The 20,687-nt window shown below is 35.8% G+C and overlaps 1 protein-coding gene across 13 annotated transcripts in view; it reads left to right on the top strand.

The window, feature by feature from the left end:
• The window catches only part of LRRC7 (leucine rich repeat containing 7), a 1,078,250-nt gene that overhangs the window by 842,277 nt on the left and 215,286 nt on the right, over positions 1 to 20,687 (top strand). The gene's annotated exons all lie outside the window — the stretch shown is intronic.

Raw genomic sequence — 20,687 nt, 5'->3', positions numbered from 1 at the left:
TTTTAAATGGATCAAACTAAGCCATAATTTAAAAGTCATCCTAATGCAGTAAATAAGATAATTTCTCTAGTTTGTTAAATTCTTCAGAGACTGAATATAATTGTTCGTTTTTCTGTCATACTCCCTGATGATGTTCCATTGTGGACTTATTTTGCAAAGTTCCCAGATGGCACAAGTCAAAATATGAAATGCTGATGATTGATTGATTTTATGTATCCTTTCATCTTATGTAATTTAATGTGAAACAGTTATTTTGTAGCTCTAAAATACATTTGTTAATTAACCATATTGGCTTTTCATGCAGTTCAATGGCTTATAGCATTTCAATTTGCAAAGAAAATGAGTCTCTGTAATGATACTTTTGCTAAATAAATAACAATCGACATAATGGGTTCATTTGCTTTTAACATTTTATACATGTAATTTAGAAGTAGGATATATTTCATATTGAAATTTTGAAAAGCTTGAAATCCAACATACAAAGGTCACCATCTTGCTGATGCCTAATGCAGTACAGCAAATTCATTCTTCATCCCATATTAACTCCTTTTTGGAACAAGGCAAAATACAAATAATTTACAATGATTGTGTTGGAGCTATTGCTTGATTAAGTACAATTCAAAGGTTCTTTTTATAAAACAGGTATGAGCAGGACACATTGAGCTTATGGGCTTTTCCTATTGTTTTGTGTCTATTTCATTTTACTGCCTAGGAAAGAAACACATTTTTTTGTAAAACCTATGCTATGGAGCTGAAATGTACTTTCTTGAATATTTCTATTCTGTTTTATGAATATCAATTATGTGAAATATATAAATATAAAATTGTCTTAGAATGCATAACTCTTTGTATAAAACATATATCTGAAAGTAGATGTTGATTTTTTGTTAAAATTGTGTAAATGCTGATTTTTCCATGAGTACTTATGAAGATCTATATGTAAAAATTTTAAGTCTGCTTATTGTGTTTGTACCACCTTGTTTTTAGCTGTGTATACTATATGCTAATTGACTTCTGTCATTGTCACATATATTGCATATATCTCTCAAAAATTAAAAGGTATATTGCTATTCTAAAAATAAAAAATGTAGATTCCTGATATTGCTTTAGAATAAGTTGCACTATCTTAGTGTAGTTTTATAATGTGTTCTTATGAATTCTCAGCGCCCTTCAAATGCCACCAATTTATTTAGCTTTCCTAAATTTATTTTAGAGATTACTTAAAAAGAGATTACTTAAAACATTCTATGTGAAAGTAGCTTTAAAGATTAAAGAAACATTGCTGTTTTGACTTTATGATGTTCTAAGTAAGAAATTGGACCTTTCATTATTAAAGCTTAAAAATCTTATACAGCAGCAATAAAAGTCTGCATCAGTGTGCAGACTGTTGAATAATTAACCTTACTGCAGTAAACCATGTTGCCTTTCTGGTCTTGATAATATATAACAATTGAAAACTTGTATGTGTAGCATAAAGGAAACTTTTCTTAATGAAAAGAAATTAACAAGTAAGTGGAATAACTGTTATCAAAGCTAAAGTTCTTTAAAACTTAATCAGCAGAAGTGATTATAAAAGTAAAAGGTTAAAATAAATACAATTGAATATAATATATAATTTATTTTGCCCACTGTCCATGTTATATGTCCTGGTTAGTGCTTCAACAATCATAAGTGATTGTAAATTCATTCACAATATTTGTGTGACTCTAATCTTTTATTTTAAGAGGAATTATGCATACCAGTTTAACAAAATACTGCCTGTGTTTATCTGTGACGTTTCATATATTTTCAGCCTCAATATATACTTTTTTTAAAAAACAGGTAAAATGATAATAAGATGAAATATTTTTATATGCATTTATTCTTATTGAAATAATTGTATTGAACTGTCTTTTATAAATATATTCTATTGATTTTACATTCATGAGTAGTAGGACATGCATATTAAGCCAAAATTTGGCTAAACATATTCAATAAAGAAAAACAACAACAAAAACGACCCCTTAAGAAGAAGGCAGTACAGTATGTGGTTACCCATTCTCCACGATACAAATACCATATAGCCCTTTCCTTCTTCATAATATTAGACTACTCTCAGGAACCTGGGGCATGATGTAAACAACACACTGTATTGCCTTTCATCATTTTATTGGCATCTCATGAAGAGAAGCCAGCTGTTATGCCTTTTAGGAGAGCCTCAGAGAATAGAATACGTATTCCCGTATGTTTCTCAGAAGTTACAGGTTTCTGGAACTTCATTAAGAATTCCTTAAATGTATTCTACCACCCATATTTTTTTACCATATCAAACTTTGCCAATTAAGGTTCCTGCTATTTTGTCTTATCTTTTTAATCAAATCAACTTTTCTTGAGCCAAAACTGGCAGATCTAAATTTTGTCACCAAAAATTATGACTATTTTATCAGTTTTTAAAGGGAAGGCATGTTAGGCATAGTCAGTTTTATTTGTGTCACTTGTTTCTGCCACTAGCAATCAATATAAGTTAATAAAGACTGATAGTCTATATTTATTCATTGGCACAAAAAATACTATTACCAGGGCAAAAATATAGCATCTGGAGGTCTAGTCGAGTAAAAATAATAATTCCAGAACAGATGGGTTTAGAACAGCATGAGAATGCGGAAACTACATCTTGCTCAAATCTCAATGAGGTAAAAATCTTTTATCAAACCAGTAATTCTTCCAACCCTCACACACGTACAACTTGCTTTGATTTCAGCTATATTTTACATATAGATAGAACATCTGAAATCCAAGCTCTCCATCGCCTCTTGTGCTTGGGCAAATTTTAGAGAAATGCAAACCTTTAATTCAATCCAATTCAATAAACATTTGTTGAGGACTGACTGTGTGTCAAGCACAAGGATTATTAACCTAGAAACACCATGTACAAGGAGCCCCTGCTGTTCAGAAGCTTAAGGTCTGATAGGGAACAGAGACAAGTGAAGCATTATATTCAGTACAGCATAGTATATTGGATTATGGAGATGTGATGAAGTCCCAGAAAGAGTACAGAGAAGTTCTATTTCTTAGTCCTATCTGTAAAGTCCAGGTGAAGCCTGAGGAGTCTTTCAAACCATAAACTGGAATTTTAAAACGGGCAAAAGGAGAATGAGTGTTGCTCATAGAGAAAACCCCATGTCACAAGGGGTTGAATACGTAAAATAGAAAGCATGAGGAAGGAGTAACCATGAGGTAGACAGAGAAGAAACTGTGAAGGGGCTCTCATGACATGGTTGGACTTTATTTTCTGGGCAATAGAGAGGTTTTGATGAAATGGTTTTAAGCAGCAGAATGACAAGTTAGATTTGTAAGTGATGGGATAACATTGGCTAAGTAATAATTCAAACTCCTTGCTAAGCAAGCAAATAACAAAAGCCACTCTGGGCCAAGTGTAGTGGTGTACACCTATAATCCCATTGCTTTGAGAGGCCAAGGCAGGAGGATCACTTGAGGCCAAGAGTTTGAGGCTACAATGAGCTATGATCACATCACTGCACTCCAGCCTGGGCAACAGAACAAGACCCTGTCTCTAAAGCTACTTAGACAATTCTTTTTTTTTAAAGCAGTTATATTGAGGTGTGTGAAATACATACCGTAGCATGAACTCATTTTAAGTGTACAATTCAATATTTTTAGTAAATTTATAGAGAAGTGCAATTATCACCACAATTTAATTTTGGCCATTTCTATTACCCAATGCCCAAGTCCTTCCTGCTTATTCACAGTTAATCCCCATTGTAATCTCCTTTCCTACCCTAGCCCCAGGTAACTACTAAACTGCTTTCCGTCTTTATAAATTTTCATTTTCTGAACATTTCATATAAGTAGAATTATTCATGTAGACATCTTTTATGTCTGGTTCCTTTCACTTAGCATAACACTTAGCATAACGCATAATAATCTGGCATAACCTGTAGTGAGGTTTCTGCCAGATTATTATTAGACAAACAGAATAGACATATTTTACTCCTAAAGAGACTATGAACACTGGGAAAACAACACGTGTGATAAGAATGTGGTGTGAGACTATCAAAGTTGTAGAGGAGACAAGAAAGTGAGGGACCAAGATAGGACAGGATGGCAGGGAAAAAGAGTCAGCTGGAGTAGAAGAATCAGAAGTGCACAGTTATGTGAAAGTAGAAGAAAACATGTCAAGATATTTTAATAAAATTTGCTGAAGACTAAAGATTTGAACTGTATTGCCTCCCTACCTTAAAAATTTAAAACAGGTATTTGTAAAGACTAGACTTCCTGTTTGTCATTACTACTAGATTCTAGATACTAGAGGTATCACAAGCTTCATTAGTTTCTTGGAGAAGTAAAGTCACTTCTCCAAAGAATGCTTATCTTAGAAAAAAAAACAAGAATGCTCTTAAATAGTGACAGACTGACATCTGCAGATAAAACATAAAGGGGCAAAAGTGCATCTAGAACAAGCTGTGTTATCTTTGAAAAACCACTGTGGAGCCAACGGGACATTTTGACAGCCACACTGAGATTGGAGTTATAGTGTTTTTAGAGAATGCACGACTGATTTAAGAATGCTTGTTCAGATGAAGAAACAGACTTAGGTGGCATGATGAGGTCACTCAAGTCATAAAAATTTAAAAATTCTTTCTGCAGGAGAAGACAAGGCTTCTGGCAGATTTTCTGAGTCTATATTCAAGATCCATCCCACTAACTGAGAATGGCTGCCTTGCTGATTTGACTGTTACTGTAGAACTGAAGATAAAGCAAATTTTGGAGTTGTTTGTGTGATCTATTAGTTACTAGAAAAATCACAGGTTTATAGCGCAGCTAATGGGATAAACAGACTTTGATTTTGGGGCAGTGAAGACACTCTGCATGATGGATAATGATACTATATATATAAATAAATGTATATATATAAAAACAAGCTGTGTGTGATATACATTTACTCTATGTATAATATTTATATATAAATATATATTATAAAATGTATATATACGTATATTTATATATATGGTGTGCATTTGATGGGTTTGTACAAATGTATAATGACATGTATAATCCATCCATGATGGATATATGTCATTATACATTTGTCCAAATCCATCAAATATATATTATAATCCATCCATGATGGATACATGTCATTATACATTTGTACAAACCCATCAAATGTACACTGAGAGTGAACCCTAATGTAAACTGTGGACTTTGGGTGACTATGATGTGTAGATGTAGTTTATCAGTTGAAACAATGTGCCACTCAGGCCGGGAATGTGAATATTAGGGAAAGCTATGCATGTGTTGGGGTGGGGAGTATATGAGAAATCTCTGTGCTTTCCTCTCAATTTTGCTGTAAACCTAAAACTGCTTTAAAAAAAAAGACTGCACACTGGCCAGAATATGCCTGCCACTTAGTTGTTACGAGGAAGGGACAAACTGAAAAACAAAGAACCCACTAAGTAGGAAATCTGACAAAAATTTCCAGGCCTAATGTCATGACTGGCCTCAGGCCAAGAACTCTCTGATGAATGAAATTGGAGTCTCAGAAGACAGCACCAAAGACGGTTTCTGAGAGGCTACTGAAAGGACCCTCTCGCGAGAAACCACATCTCCAAACCCCTAGGAGTGGGAAGTGGTCCTGCCAAGCACGGTTCCTAGAGGGGCCCAGTGGTCTGCTGTGGCCTCGGTAGGAATGAGAGATTTCTCAGCGCTGGTTGGAAATACTGCAGAACAGCCAGGCGGGGTGGCACATGCCTGTAGTCCCAGCTACTCAGGAGACTGAGGCAGGAGGATTTATTGAGCCCAGGAGTTCTAGGCTGTAGTGTATTATGGTGATCGGGTGGCAACACTAAGTTTGGCATCAATATGGTGACCTTCCTGGAGCGGGGACCACTCGGTTTTCTAAGGAGGGGTGAACCAACTCAGGTCGGAAACGGAGCAGGTCAAAATTTCCATGCTGAACAGAAATTCTCAGGAAGAATCCCAGGTTAAGGACTGCAGATTCATTCCCTAAGCCATGGAGTCAGGGTCCCCTGCCTTGGTCAGGGTGAATGGGACAAACCCGGAACCCTGAAGGTTGGTCTTGTTTGCTGCTGTTAAAGTAACAACGAGCTATTTTACCACCCATAAAACTAAGACTTTATTCCTTAGAAGAGAGGAGGTTAACTACTAATACGAATGTGTTTTAATTACAAGAAGTTGGTATTTCTCCGGGAAATGCTCCGAGACACTGGAGAAATGTTTGCATACTCTGGGTAGGGGAGAAAAAGGGGCAAATTAAGATGGGATGGGATAAAATGGAGATTTTTGTATTTTTCCTTCCTCCTTGCCCACTTAGCTTTGTTCTCTCTGTCCACGTCTTGAGAGAAAAGACAATAGTCACTGCAAGATGCTCTCAAATAAAAGTCAAAGGGGGAGAATTATTCTCCCTCGTGGGCTCCGTGTGGGAGCTGGAGGTGAGGGGACATCAGGAGCTCGCACTGTAGGACTTCAGCACTGAGCAAGGGGATGATCAGGGCAGAAGATGGGGTAGACATGATGTCAGGAAAGAGAGTTCTTTGGGCAGGAGAGTAAGGTTTTCCTAGGAGTTTTGGTGTGCTATGCAGTAGGATAGAAAATATCAGTAAGAAGTGCTGTGAGCCAAGTTCTTAGATCCCCTTAAATGTTGACAACAACCTCAGGACAGAAACTGCCATTTGGGGTCTGTGTTTCTCTAAGTAGCCTTTATGAAAGTATCATGGGAGTGAATACGAAGGACAGGGAGACCAGTTGCTGTAATCATGACAAAAGAAGGAGAGTATGACAATAGGGAAGAAAAAGTAAACAGAATTGGGAGACATTTTTGGAAGTGAAATTCAAAGGACTTTCATCAGAGTGTAGCTTATTCTTGTCATATATAAGGAAAAAAAGAAGAAGTTTTACAAAAACTGCTTCTAGATTGTTCCTTAAATCAGGGCTTTACTCTGTGGCTTTATGATTTAATTTGAAAAGGATTTTCCAGAAAAAAAAGACAGCCATGTTCAAAGCAACTAGCAACAAATTGCAAAGCCAGAATAATGCATCTTGCATTTATAACTGTTTTTGATTGACTTATAAATCTGCTTCCCTTTATTAGTTTAACTAAGATCCAGTCCAAATGTCAATGCCTCTTTGAAGATTTCCCTGGATCCCCAAACATGTGCACATGGGACTTTGGATATAAAATTTCTAAAATGTTATCACATCATATTTTAATTAGTTGTTTGAAGGTCTGCTTTCTTGAGCTCTTTGAAAGCGGGATCATATCTTACTCATCATTATATCTCCACTGGATAGAAAAGTGCTTTGTCCAAAGTTAGATTTCTTAAATGAATAGAGGAGATATGGCAATCAGAGGAAATGCAATCTTCTGCTGAGTGTCACAAGTACTATTATATGCAATAACAACAAAATTAAAATGTCTAAAATCAGTCCCTGTATCTATAAAAATATGAAACTATTTCCAATATTATTCCTATCAAAATTTCCAATGAAACAAGTACTCGTATGTGCTATTAGTTCTAATCATGCTACTAAAACATTGTTGAGTTTGAAATTGTTAGCATCATTCAACTATGTGTATAGTTCAACATTCAACTATATGTGTATAGCTGTCACTTCCTTTTGAATTATTATGACACCAAAAGCTCAGGCAACAAAAGAAAAACAAATGAGACTGACTCAAACGAAAAGGTTTTTACCCAGAAAAGGAAACAGTCAACAAAATAAAAAGGCAGGCTGTGTATGGTGACTCACACCTATAATCTCAGAACTTTAGGAGGCCAAGACAGGAGGATCACTGAGGCCAGAGTTCAAGACTAGTCTGGGCAACATAGTAAGACCCCCATCTCTACAAAAAAAATAAAATTAAATTAACCAGGAGTGGTAGTGCATGCTTGTGGTCCCAGCTACTTGGGAGGCTGAAGTGGGAGAATTACTGAAACCAAGGAGGTCAAGACTGCAGTGAGCCATGATCGCACCACTGCACTCCAGCCTGGGTGACAGAGTGAGACCCTGTCTCCAGATTTAAAAAAAAAAAAAAGAACAAATACAAGGCACCCTATAGATGGGGAGAAAATATTTGCAAACTATGTATCTAATAAGAACTTAATATCTAAAATATATTTTAAAAGCTCATACGACTGAATAGAAAAAAAAAGGCAAACAAAAAATAACCCAGTTTACAAAATGGAATCAACAAAGGATGTAAATAAACATTTTTCCAAAGAAGACTTATGAATGACAACAAGTATATGAAAAGACGTTCAACATCACTAATCATCAGGAAAATGCAAAACAAAGCCATGAGTTATCACGGTATACCAGTTAGGATGGGTATTATCAAGAAGACTAGAGATAACTAGATATTGGAAAGAGAGCAGAGAAAAGGTAAATTGCTGAGAATGTAAATTGGTACAACCATTACGGAAAACAGTATGAAGATTCCTTAAAAAGTTAAAACTACCATATGATCCAGCAATTCCTCTTCTGTATATATTATAACCAAAGAAAATAAAACAAGTACTTCAAAGAAAGATTTGCAGTCCCATGTTCATTGCAGGATTATTCACAATAGCCAAAATATGGAAACAACGTAAATGCCCATTGACTGATGAATGGATAAAGAAATTGCATCATATATGTACATACCTACACACACACAGATATAAACACTATATAAATATCATTTAGCCTTAAAAACAGAGATTCTGCCATTTGTAACAACATGGATGAAACTAGAGAACATTTTTCTAAGTGAAATAAGCCAAACACAGAAAGAAAAATACTATGTGATCTCATTTATAGGTGGAATCTAAAAAAACACAGAAGCCGAGAGTAGAACAGCGGTTACCAGCTGTTTGGGGGTAGGGAAGATGGGGAGATGTAGCCCAAAGGAAACAAACTTGCAGTTGTAAAATGGATACATGCTGGAGACCTAATGTACAGCATAAGAATATATTGAGTACTTGAAATTGCTGCTAAGAGAGTGGATCTTAAGTACAGTCATACCTCAGAGATATTGCAGGCTCAGTTTCACACCACCACAATAAAGCAAATATTGCAATGAAACTATTGTTTTCCACTGCATATAAACGTTATGTTTACAATATACTGTAGTCTATTAAGTGTACAATAGCATTGTCTTTAAAAACAACATAGATATCCTAATGAAAAAATACTTTATTGCTAAAAATTCTAACAATCTTCTGATGCTCCAGCAAGTAGTAATATTTTTGTTGATAGAGGGTCTTTCCTTGATGTTAGTGACTGCTGACTGATCAGGGTGGTGGTTGATTAAGGTTGTGGTGGCTCTGGCAATTTCTTAAAATAAGACAACAGTGAAGTTTGCTGCATTGATTGACTCTTCCTTTCATGAAAGATTTCTCTAGAACATCTTTCTCTTTAAGATGCTAAGATTTCACTGTGGCACGTGATGTTATTTGACAGCATTTTACCTACAGTGGAACTTCTTTCAAAATTTGAGTCAATCCTCTCAAGCATTTGTGGCTACTTTATTAATAAGTTTATGTAATATTCTGAATACTTTCTTGTCATTTCAACAATGTTCACAGCATCTTTACCAAGAGTAGATTCCATCTCAAGAAACCACTTTCGCTGGGTGCAGTGAATCACTCCTGTAATCCCAGCACTTTGGGAGGCTAAAGCAGGTGGATTACTTCAGCCCAGAAGTTCGCTATCAACCTGGGCAACATGCCAAAGCTCTGTCTCTACAAAAATATACAAAATTAGCTAGGTGTGGTGTCATGCACCTGTAGTCCCAGCTACTCAGGAGGCTGAGGTGGGAGGATCACTTGAGCCTGGGTAGTTAAGGCTTCAGTGAGTCAAGACTGTGCCACTCACTCCAGCCTGGATGACAGAATGAGACCCTGTCTAAAAGAAGAGTAAGGAGATAGAGAAGAAGAAGGAGAGGAGGAGGAGGAGGAGGAGGAGGAAAGAAATCACTTTCTTAGATCATCCATAAGAAGCAATTTCTTGTCTGTTAAAGTTTTATGAGATTGCAGCAATTCAGTCACATCATCACATCTTCAGGCTCCACTTCTAATTTTAGATCTCTTTCTACCACATTGAAATGACTTTCTACACTGAAGTCTTAAACCCCTCAAAGTCATCCATGAGGGTTGGAATCAATTTCTTCCAAACTTCTGTTAATGTTGATAGTTTGATCTCCTCTCATAAATTATGATTGCTGTTAATGGCATCTAGAATGGTGAATCCTCTCCAGAATGTTTTCTATTTACTTTCCCCAGGTCCATGTGAGGAATCACTATCTGGCTATACAAAATGTGTCTCTTAAATAATAAGGCTTGAAAGTCAAAATTACTCCTTGACCCATTAACAGCAGAATGGATGTTGTATTCACAGGCATAAAAACAACACTAATCTTGTACATCTCCTTGGGAGCTTTTGAGTGACTAGGTGCATTGTCAATGAACAGTATATTTTGAAAGGAATCTTTGTTTCTGAGCAGTAGGTCTCAACAGTAGTCTTAAAATATTCAGTAAACCATGTAAACAGAGGTGTTGTCATCCAGACTTTGTTGTTCCATTTCTAAAGCACATGCAGAATAGATTTAGCATAATTCTTAAGGCCCCTAAGATTTCCAGAATGGTAAATGAGCATTGGCTTTAACTTTAATTTACCGATGGCACTAGCCTCTAATAAGAGAGTCAGACTGTCCTTTGAGGCTTTGATGGCAGGCATTGACATTTCCTCTTTAGCTTTGAATGTCCCAGATGGCATTTTCTTCCAATAGAAGGCTGTTTTATCTATATTGAAAACCTGTTTTTTAATGTGGCCACCTTCATTAATTATCTTAGCTAGATCTTCTGGATAATTCACTGCAGCTTCTACATCAGCACTTGTCGCTTCACCTTGCACTTTTATGTCATGAAGATGACTTATTTCCTTAAACTTCATAAGCCAACCTCTGCTAGCTTCAAACTTTTCTTCTGCAGCTTCTTTACTTTTCTCAGTCTTCATAGGATTGAAAAGAGTTAGGGTCTTGCTCTGGATTAGTCTTTGGCGTAAGAGAATGTTGTGGCTGGTTTGATCTTCTGTCCAGACCACTACCACTTTCTCCATATTAGCAATAAGGCTGTTTCACTTTCTTATCATTCATGTATTCACTGAAGTGGCACTTTTGATTTCCTTCAAGAAATGTTCCTTTGAATTTACAACTTGGCTAACTGTTTGGCACAAGAGGCATAGCTTTTGGTTGACTCCAGCTTCTGACATGCCTTCCTCACTAAGCTTAACCATTTCTAGCTTTTGATTTAAAGTGGAAAACCCACAAATCTTCCTTTCGCTTGAACACTTAGAGACCATTATAGAGTTATTAATTGGCCTAATTTCAATATTGTTGTGTCTCAGGGAATAGAGACCCCAAGGAGAGGGAGAGAATAATGGTCTTTTGGTGGAACAGGCAGAATATACACAGCATTTATCAAATTAACTTTTCCATCTTATTTGGGCATGGTTCATGGCTCCCCAAAACAATTACAATAGTAGTAATATCAAATATCACTGATCATTTGCTGGGCATGGTGGCTCACACCTGTAATCCAAGCACTTTGGGAGGCCAGGGTGGGTGGATCACTTGAGGCCAGGAGTTCAAGACCAGCCTGGCCAACATGGTGAAACCCCACCTCTACTAAAAATACAAAACTTAAGCCAGGTGTGGTGGTGTACATCTGTAGTGCCAGCTACTCAGGAGGCTGAGGCAGGAGAATTGTTTGAACCCAGGAGGTGGAGGTTGCAGTGAGCCAAGATCATACCACTGAATTCCAGCCTGGGCAACAGAGTAAGACTCTGTCTCAAAAAAGAAAAAAAAAATCACTGATTATAAATAAACATAATAGATACAACAATAAAGGAAAAGTTTAATATTACCAAAAGTGACACAAAGACATGAGTGAGCACATGCTGTTGGAAAAATGGTGCCAATAGACTTGCTCAACACAGGGTTGCCACAAACCTTCAATATGTAAAAAACGAAATACCTGTGAAGCACAATAAAGTAAAGTAAAGTGCAACAAAATGACACATTCCTGTATTCTCATTACAAAAAAAGAAAAAAAAAAGTGAAGTGATGGGTATCTTAATTCACTTGATTGTGGTAATAATTTCACAATGTATACATATATTGAAACATCACTCTGTATATTGAATATATACTATTTGTTTATGTCAATTATAACTCAATAAAACTGAATAAATTGAAAACTCCGAAGTATCGTAAAAGGGGAGCAGTTTCATCATTCTCAGTAAACTATTGCAAGGACAAAAAACCAAACACCGCATGTTCTCACTCATAGATGGGAATTGAACAATGAGAACACATGGACACAGGAAGGGGAACATCACACTCTGGGGACTGTTGTGGGGTGGGGGGAGGGGGGAGGGGGGAGGGATAGCATTAGGAGATATACCTAATGCCAAATGACGAGTTAATGGGTGCAGCACACCAGCATGGCACATGTATACATATGTAACTAACCTGCACATTGTGCACATGTACCCTAAAACTTAAAGTATAATAATAATAATAAACGAAAAAAAGGGGAGCAGTTATATTTCAACTATTGGAAAGACGGCAGTGGCATATCAGGCAGAGAAAATAGTGGATGTAGGAAAGTCTGACATATATTTATTGAATGAGGAGTGGCCTGGTTTTCTGATCAGGGAAGTAAGTTAAAAACAGTGGTAGAAATAAAAGTGGAAAGGTAGGGTGAGGAGTTTGGACCTCACTAAGTGGTAACTCTTAAATATTACCTATGTGAGTAGCAAGGACACAGTTGGTACTCAAGGCATGAGTTAAAAACTCAAATGAGAAAAAAATGTTGGAGCAACACCACGCAGATAAATCCAATGATGTATTTAAATACGATACAATACAATACACATCTTTAAAATTCCTTCTGGTACTGTAACTGACCTGAAGATACATGAAGTCGTATGAATTACGACTCAAACTGTCATCTCTCTAACAAAACAGTAAGCCAGACAAAACTGATTTAGCCTATAAGTTGTCGCTTATTCCATAATAATGAGGGGTAGATAATATTTATTTACTGGACATGCCAAGCTCTTTACCTACATGCATTATTTCACTGACCCTTGTAACAACTGAGTGAGGTATGTGTTGTCACTCTGTTACACATGAGAAAATTGAGTCTCAGAGAAATTAAACAATGTACTCAAGATCACTTTGATAGAAAGTGGCAGAAACCGGATTCAAACCCCTTCTCTGCAGTACTCCATCTTGTATCAACTTGATTGTTTTGCCTAGAGTATAGTTTTGCTTAAATTCTGTTTAAGAAATCAAATTACTTATGCTAGTGTTGCTTATTTGATTTACCTCCAAGGCACTTGATTAAGAATCAAATTATATTAATGTTTCTTGTGAATGATAGATATTCATCACATGTTACAAGAAGTGCTTATTCTCTTGAGGTGTTTTTCATTTTTAAAAATACATCCAGGTACATTTTGGGTTCTTGAATCGCAGATTAACCATTCAGTCCTCACAATGGGAGATTGAAGAAATAATCAATGGGTTTCATACAGTTAAAAGAGTATCAGTTTCTTTGCAATGATTTAATAGTGTCCTTAATTTACAACTCAATGTCTTTAGCTATCAATTTTATTTTTCCAACCTTTTAAAATCAGGGTGATTTCTTTTGCGTTTCCTAAGATTCAAGATTGAAAATGTAACAAAATCTCAGACAGCTAACATGTATTAAACTTTTCAAAGCACATGAAACAATGCTTTCAAAAATATGTTTTTTGAACTACACATTAACCTCGTAAGAGGAGCATAAAAAATATTTCCCATTCAACTAATAAGAACTTTAATGTCATTTGGTATGGATAATACACTAATTTTTGTTTCAGCTTATGCTATGCATTGAAATACATTCTATATTATTTTTTCTTGAAAAAATGTTTGGAATTGTAATTTTTATTATAAGTAGAAGCTTATAATAAGTAGAAGCTTCGTAGAAGAATTTTATACACACTGGTAAAACTTTGAAATGTAAATTATTTCCTATAGTAATTACCATAAATATGGGTAAATAGCTAAAAATGTTTCTATATGTAACCACTGAGTAATGTACTTTCAGTATTCCTTGATATAAGTTATGGGAACCATGTAGCTTCTAATAATATCAAGGCATATACTATTTTAAGAGATTTTTAAATTTAATTTTTAATATAAAATTTCTCATACTTGAAAACCAAACTTTTTTTTTTAGTCCTCTCAATGAGCTCTTGGTTTTGAGGAAGAGATATTCTAGGCCAAAGAAAGTCATGTGCAAAAGCAGGGAGATGAATGAGAAACTGATGAACTGTGCAGGATACAAGGAGATTCATTGGTGTGGGAGGCATTGGCTACTGAATGTCAAGACATGAGGTTTGAGCAATAGAACAGAGCCTATTCAAGAGTGGTTTTATATTCCAGTATAATGGTTAGATCAACAAAGAGAAATAAACCTCATTGCATTAATTTTTCAAGAAACACTGATCATTTTATTTTACCTAATCTAGGGACCAGAATCTAATAGGTAATATAGTTACTAATATTTATTGAGTTCTAAATTCTTTACATGTATTAATTCACATAGCCCTCATAGTATCTTGAAGTAGGTATTATTATTTTTCCCATTTTACAAATAAAGAAACTAAAACACAAAGAAGTAACTTGCCCAAGGTCAGGAAGCTGGTAAGGTGTGGGGGAAGTATTTGAACCCTGGCAGCGTGACTCTTGCCTTGTTTTTAATTACCATGCACAGCTGAATAGAAACCACCCAAACTGAATTGAAGATATGAGGATATGTGATGATTTTGTTAGAGGTTTGAATACATATTGAATTCATTTCCTCACATTTGTTAGTAAAATAATCCTAGCCTCCTTTTTGTTTTTGAAAACAGTTTTATTGAAGTACAATTGCCATCTAATAAACTGACATACTTAACATGTACAAATTCACAATATTCAAGAAAGAAAAGCAACTTAAATGTCTATGGACAGATGAATAAAAAATGTGGCATTTGTACACATTACACGCAATGAAATATTAATCAGGCTTTAAAAAGACAAAAATGCTACCATTTTTAAAAACATGGATGGACCTGGAAGACATTATGTTAATTAAAATAAGTTAGTTGTAGGACAAATGCTGTGTAATATCTCTTATATGAGGCACCTAAAATAATCAAAGTTATAGAAGTAAATAGTATAATGATGGTTACCAGAAGATGTCAGGGGTATAAAGTTACAGTAATACAATATGAGTAAGTTCCAGAGATCTTCCGTACAACAAACAGTGGCCGTAATCAACAATAAGGTATTGTGTACCTAAAAATTTAGGCCGGGGGTGGTGGCTCACACCTGTAATCCCAGCACTTTGGGAGGCCGAGGCAGGCGGATCAACCGAGGTCGGGAGTTCAAGACCAGCCTGACCAACACCTCTGCTAAAATACAACATCTCTACTAAAAACACAAAATTAGCCAGGCGTGGTGGTGCTTGCCTGTAATCCCAGCTACTCGGGAGGCTGAGGCAGGAGAATCACTTGAACCCAGGTGGCAGAGGTTGCAGTGAGCCAAGATTGCGCCATTGCACTCCAGCCTGGGCAACAAGAGTGAAACTCCATCTCAAAAAAAACAATTATTAAGAAGATAGATCTCATATTGAGTGTTCTTACTACAAAAATAAATGAACACACACACACAAACCCAGAAAACAAAAAAGCAAAAGTACACAAGGAAACTTTTGGAGGTGATGTAAACCTATCTGGATGGTGGCAATAGAAACTTGAATTTATAACATATACAAACTCACCAAACTGTGTATATTAATAATATGATATTTTTGTATACTAATAAACTCTAAATAAAACAGAAAAATGTGTAGAATTTTACAAGTTTTGAAATATATACATACCAGTGAAAGCATCACTGTAATTGAGATAATGAACAAAATTCATCAGCCCCAACGGCGTCCCCAAGGCACTGTTCACCCCACTCCCCCCCCAGACAAATATTGTTCTGCTTTCTATCACTATAGACGAGTCTGACTTTTCTGGAGTTTTATGTAAATGTAACTATACAGTATATTCTCTTTTTCTGCCTGGATTCTTTCACTGAGCATAATTATTTTGGGATTGATCCATGTTGTAATGTTTATCAGTTTTTATTGATGAATAATATTCCATTATAGAAATATTCCATGGCTGTTTATTCTTTCACCTAGTGATGAATATTTGTGTTGCTTCCTTTCAGATTTGGGCTATTGCAAATAGGCTGCTATGAATATTTATGTACAAGTCTTTGTATGAATGTTGAGGAAAAGAAGCCACAAAGGAAATAAATGTCTTCATTTATATAGAATACAACATGAGGCAAAATTACTCTATGGTATTAGAAATTACAATACTGGTTATCTTTTGGGAAGTATGATATTATTGTATTAGAAATTACAATAGTGGTTATCTTTTGGGAAGTATGATAGTGACTAAAAGGGTGCCTGAAGGGGGGCTGCTTTTGGACTCTGGTAATAGTGTGCTGCTTTTTTTAAATTGTATTTTATATCAATGCATAATAGATGTACATATTTTCAGGGTACATGTGATAATTTCATATATTCATATAATTTGTAAAGATCAAATCAGTATAATTGAGATATTTATAACCTTAAATATTTTTCTTTTGTCTATGCTGGAAACATTCAAATTATTCTTTTCTAGCCATTTGAAATACACAATAGATGATTATAAATTATACTCACCCTCCTGATCTATCAAACACTACATCTTATTTCTTCTATCAAACTATATATTTGTACCCATTAATCAATCTGTTTCTTCATCTTGGTATTGATTACACAGATAGTCAATATATGAAAATTCAGTGAGCATATTTTAGATATTTATTATTTTATGGGTATCTTATACATGGATTAAAAGTGAGGCTGCTGAAATGGTTGTGGCTAGATCTAGATGATTCTCTATACATTGCCTGACTAGTATGCCTGTTTCTTATTTCATAGCCTTATTACTATTCCACTCATAAACTCCCAGTATCCTCTCTGTCCTTCCTATACCATTGCCTTTATAGCCTGTACTGTAATTATTTATTTTAGTTTAGGTCTTTCTTGTTACACTATAAATTTTCTGCAACAACAACAAAAAAGAGAATGTATAACTTTTCAGCTTTGTTTTTATTCTATGGCATGGTGCTTCGTACAGAATAGATATTCCATGGACCCTTAGATGAATACTATAAAGCCTTCTTTGTTGGTTGCTTATGCTTCTGCTCAAAGGTTAGCCTCTGAGTCTTCATTATTTGACTTCTACTAGAGCCTTCAGTTCTCCTATTGTCTACAAATTATTGACTAGGTTTTGTGATATTGAGAGATTTTCTTCCAAATGTAATGCTTTGTTTTAGCATCATTTTTCTGATGATAATAATTTGCGTTATTGAGTACTTAGTATGTACTCTGTTTAAGCACTTTACATCTGCTAACTCTTTGAAGATGCACAACCCAACAATATTCCCATTTTATAAACAGGGAAACTGAGGTACAGAGAAGTAGAATGTCATATCACATTGCTAGTAAGTGACAGAACTCAAATTTGATTCCAGACAATCTGACTTCAGAACTCAGATTAGTCTTTTATGTGTATATATGCTATATCATATCATTATGTTTCCTCAGTTCCTTTAGAACTTCAATAAAATATTAGCTTTTCAGAGTGGCTTTCTTTGGGCACGTTACTTGAAGTAGCATCCCTTACAATACTGTCTATAATTGTTACCCTGCTTTATTTTTTTCACAGCACTTACCACCACTCTGTATGTTGTATATTTATTTCTACTTCCTTCTTGTACATTTCTCCCCACAATAATGGTATTTCCATGAGGGCAGAGACTTTATCTGTTTTGCTTTTGACTTTACTCCTGTCTCATAGAATAAGGCCTGGGACATAATAGGTGTTTAATAAATATTTGTTGAACGAATGCATGAACGCTTCATAGAATCAATTTATGCTATGGCATTGTGGTGCTAAGTACAAAGGGACAGCAAAGGTTTATAAAAAAATATGTTCTAGCAGAATCATTTTCTGCTTATAAACCAAAATGGATCTTTATTAGACAGAAACATGGATACCAGTACATATTCCATGTAGCATGATTGAACATGCCGTGTCAATCTTAATGCAAGGCCATTTTTTAAGATTCTTTGAAGATACAGTGTCATGTGAGTTTTTATTCTGGGGAAACTTTCTTCTGGCAAATGGGAGTTGAAAGAGAGTTTCTATATTACTTGCATTTTGTCACTTGCATTTTGGAAACATTTCAATGGCTGCTCCGTACAGAGTGGATTACAGCGGGCACAATGGAAGACATGGTAACCAGTTAACAAAGTTGTGGTGTTAATCCATGAGAGAATTAACTGAAGCCTTGAACTAGAGCTATAAAGTAGCTATGTAGATGAGAAAGGATGTATTTCAGAGAGAGTAGAATTCATAGGGCTTGGTGAATAATTCATCATGGGGTAAGGAATACCTCCCAGGTTTCTGTTTTAGGGAATGTCAACTACATAGACAGAAAATAAGGAAGGTCTGGGGAGATGATGAATTTTGTTTTCAACATAATAAATTGGAAATGCACATGGTATATTCAAGTGGAGCCAGTCAGTAGACAATAAGAAATTTAGACCTAGAACTTCGCACCTGTGGTTGGAGAGCTATATTTCAAAGTCATCAAATGCCTGAAGTTACATAGGGAGATTATGAAGAATATTGTTCGATCGGATTCATATGTATCACACAATAACTAACTCTGTGATTTTAGCTGAAAAAGACTTTAATGGGAGGACCTTGAATAAATGAAATAATTGATAGCAAGACAAGTTAAACTTAGAAACTAAGCAAAAGCAATTTTAAAAGAACACTACAGTGTAATACCGTTGCAACAGCACTGAACACTGAATGCCACAGTTTGCACTGGTACTCTGCCAGCGCTGGGCACTGGCCACTGCTACTGCATCATCACCTTGCAGTTTCTGTTGCTATCATCACTGCTGCTGCTGCTGCTGCTGCTCAAATGATAATCAATTCTAAGTGGTCAGGAACTTCTGTAGATAGTATCTGTGGAGGATAAGAAGCATGTGTCTGACTTGTATCACCTGAGTGCCCAATTCACTGACACCAGAAAGGCTTAAAAGCCAAATATCTGGTTTCTAAGAGGGTTAAAAGTTGAGACCCATCAAGAAGATACCACCAAATATACTTAGTTAACAACATTAGGTTTATTCATTTCTGCTGCAACAGAGATCGTATACCATGGAGAACCATGCAGCATCTCAGTAAGAGGGAGTTAGAAGGGGCCTATAGATTATGTTGAAAGTGTTCAAAAAATGGGGATTATCACTTTGGGACTGGGCATTCTCTGAAAATGGGACATTTGGCTATTGGAGATTTTAGTATTTTTTTATCTGTGAGCAGAAGGAATGGAAAGGAGTTAGAGTTATTGTTGGAGAAGCAGCAGTAGTCTCTCATATTAGCAGAAGCACAAAGTCTTTGTTTTTATCTCTATTCAGGCATAATTATGAAGTTGTCTTGTTTTTATTTTGTATCACTGTGGTCACAAAGAATCGTCAATCATTGATGATGTTTCATGGAATTGTTTATGATCAGCAGGGAAATACCATAGCATAGGTGGTGGTAACCAGACCAGCTACCAGCTGTTCACTGTCAGGGATGCTTTTACCTTTCTGGAGAGGAAACTTTGCCTCCTAACAAGACTCCTGAAGTAGAGAATTGCCAAAATGTGAGATGCCAGGGAGCCAATAAAAAGAAAAAATTACTAAAGCCTACAATTTCCAACTATTCCGTATCACTGTAACTCAGGATTCAGTAAATTGGGTCAGATAGTAAATATTTTCCCCTTTGTGAGCCATCAGGTCTCCACTGTAACTACTCGGTTCTGCCATTGTAAGCACAAATGCAGCCATAGATAATATGTAAACAAATGATCAGGGCTGTGTTCCAATAAAACTATTGCTATGGTTTCAATGTGGCCCCTTCAAAATTCAGGTGTTGCCAATGTGGTAGTTTCAACAGGTGGGGCCTTTAAGAGGTGATTAGGCTGTAAAGACTGCTCCCTCCTTAATAGGATTAGGCTGTTTTAAAAGCGGCTTTGTGCAGCTCTTCGGCCGTATGAGGACTTAGCCTTCCTCCCTTCTTGGAGTGTACAACAAGAAGTCCCTCACCGGATGGCAGTGCCTTGATCTTGGACTTCCCAACCTCCAGAACTGTGAGAAAACAAACTTCTGTTCTTTATAAATGACCCAGTTCATGGTATTCTGTTATAGCAGCAAAAACAGACTAAATAGCTTTGCTGTAATAAAATTTATTTTATGAACACTGAAATTTGAAATGTATATCCTATTCATATATAATAAAATATTATTATTTTGTTTTTTTCCAACTATTTAAAAATGTAAAAACCATTCCAAATTTGTAGGCTGTATAAAAAGAACAGTGGACCAGATTTGGCCTGCAGGCTAGCAGCTGCAAACCCTTGCTCCAACTAATAAACAATATTACTGATAGGAGTCTGTTGCCTGTGAGACAGGTATGGAAAG

Source organism: Pongo abelii, chromosome 1 (genome assembly GCF_028885655.2).
Source record: "Pongo abelii isolate AG06213 chromosome 1, NHGRI_mPonAbe1-v2.0_pri, whole genome shotgun sequence".
Taxonomy (NCBI): Eukaryota; Metazoa; Chordata; class Mammalia; order Primates; family Hominidae; genus Pongo; species Pongo abelii.
Note: the sequence above shows the minus strand (reverse complement) of the source record. Positions and strands in the feature narration are given on the sequence as shown.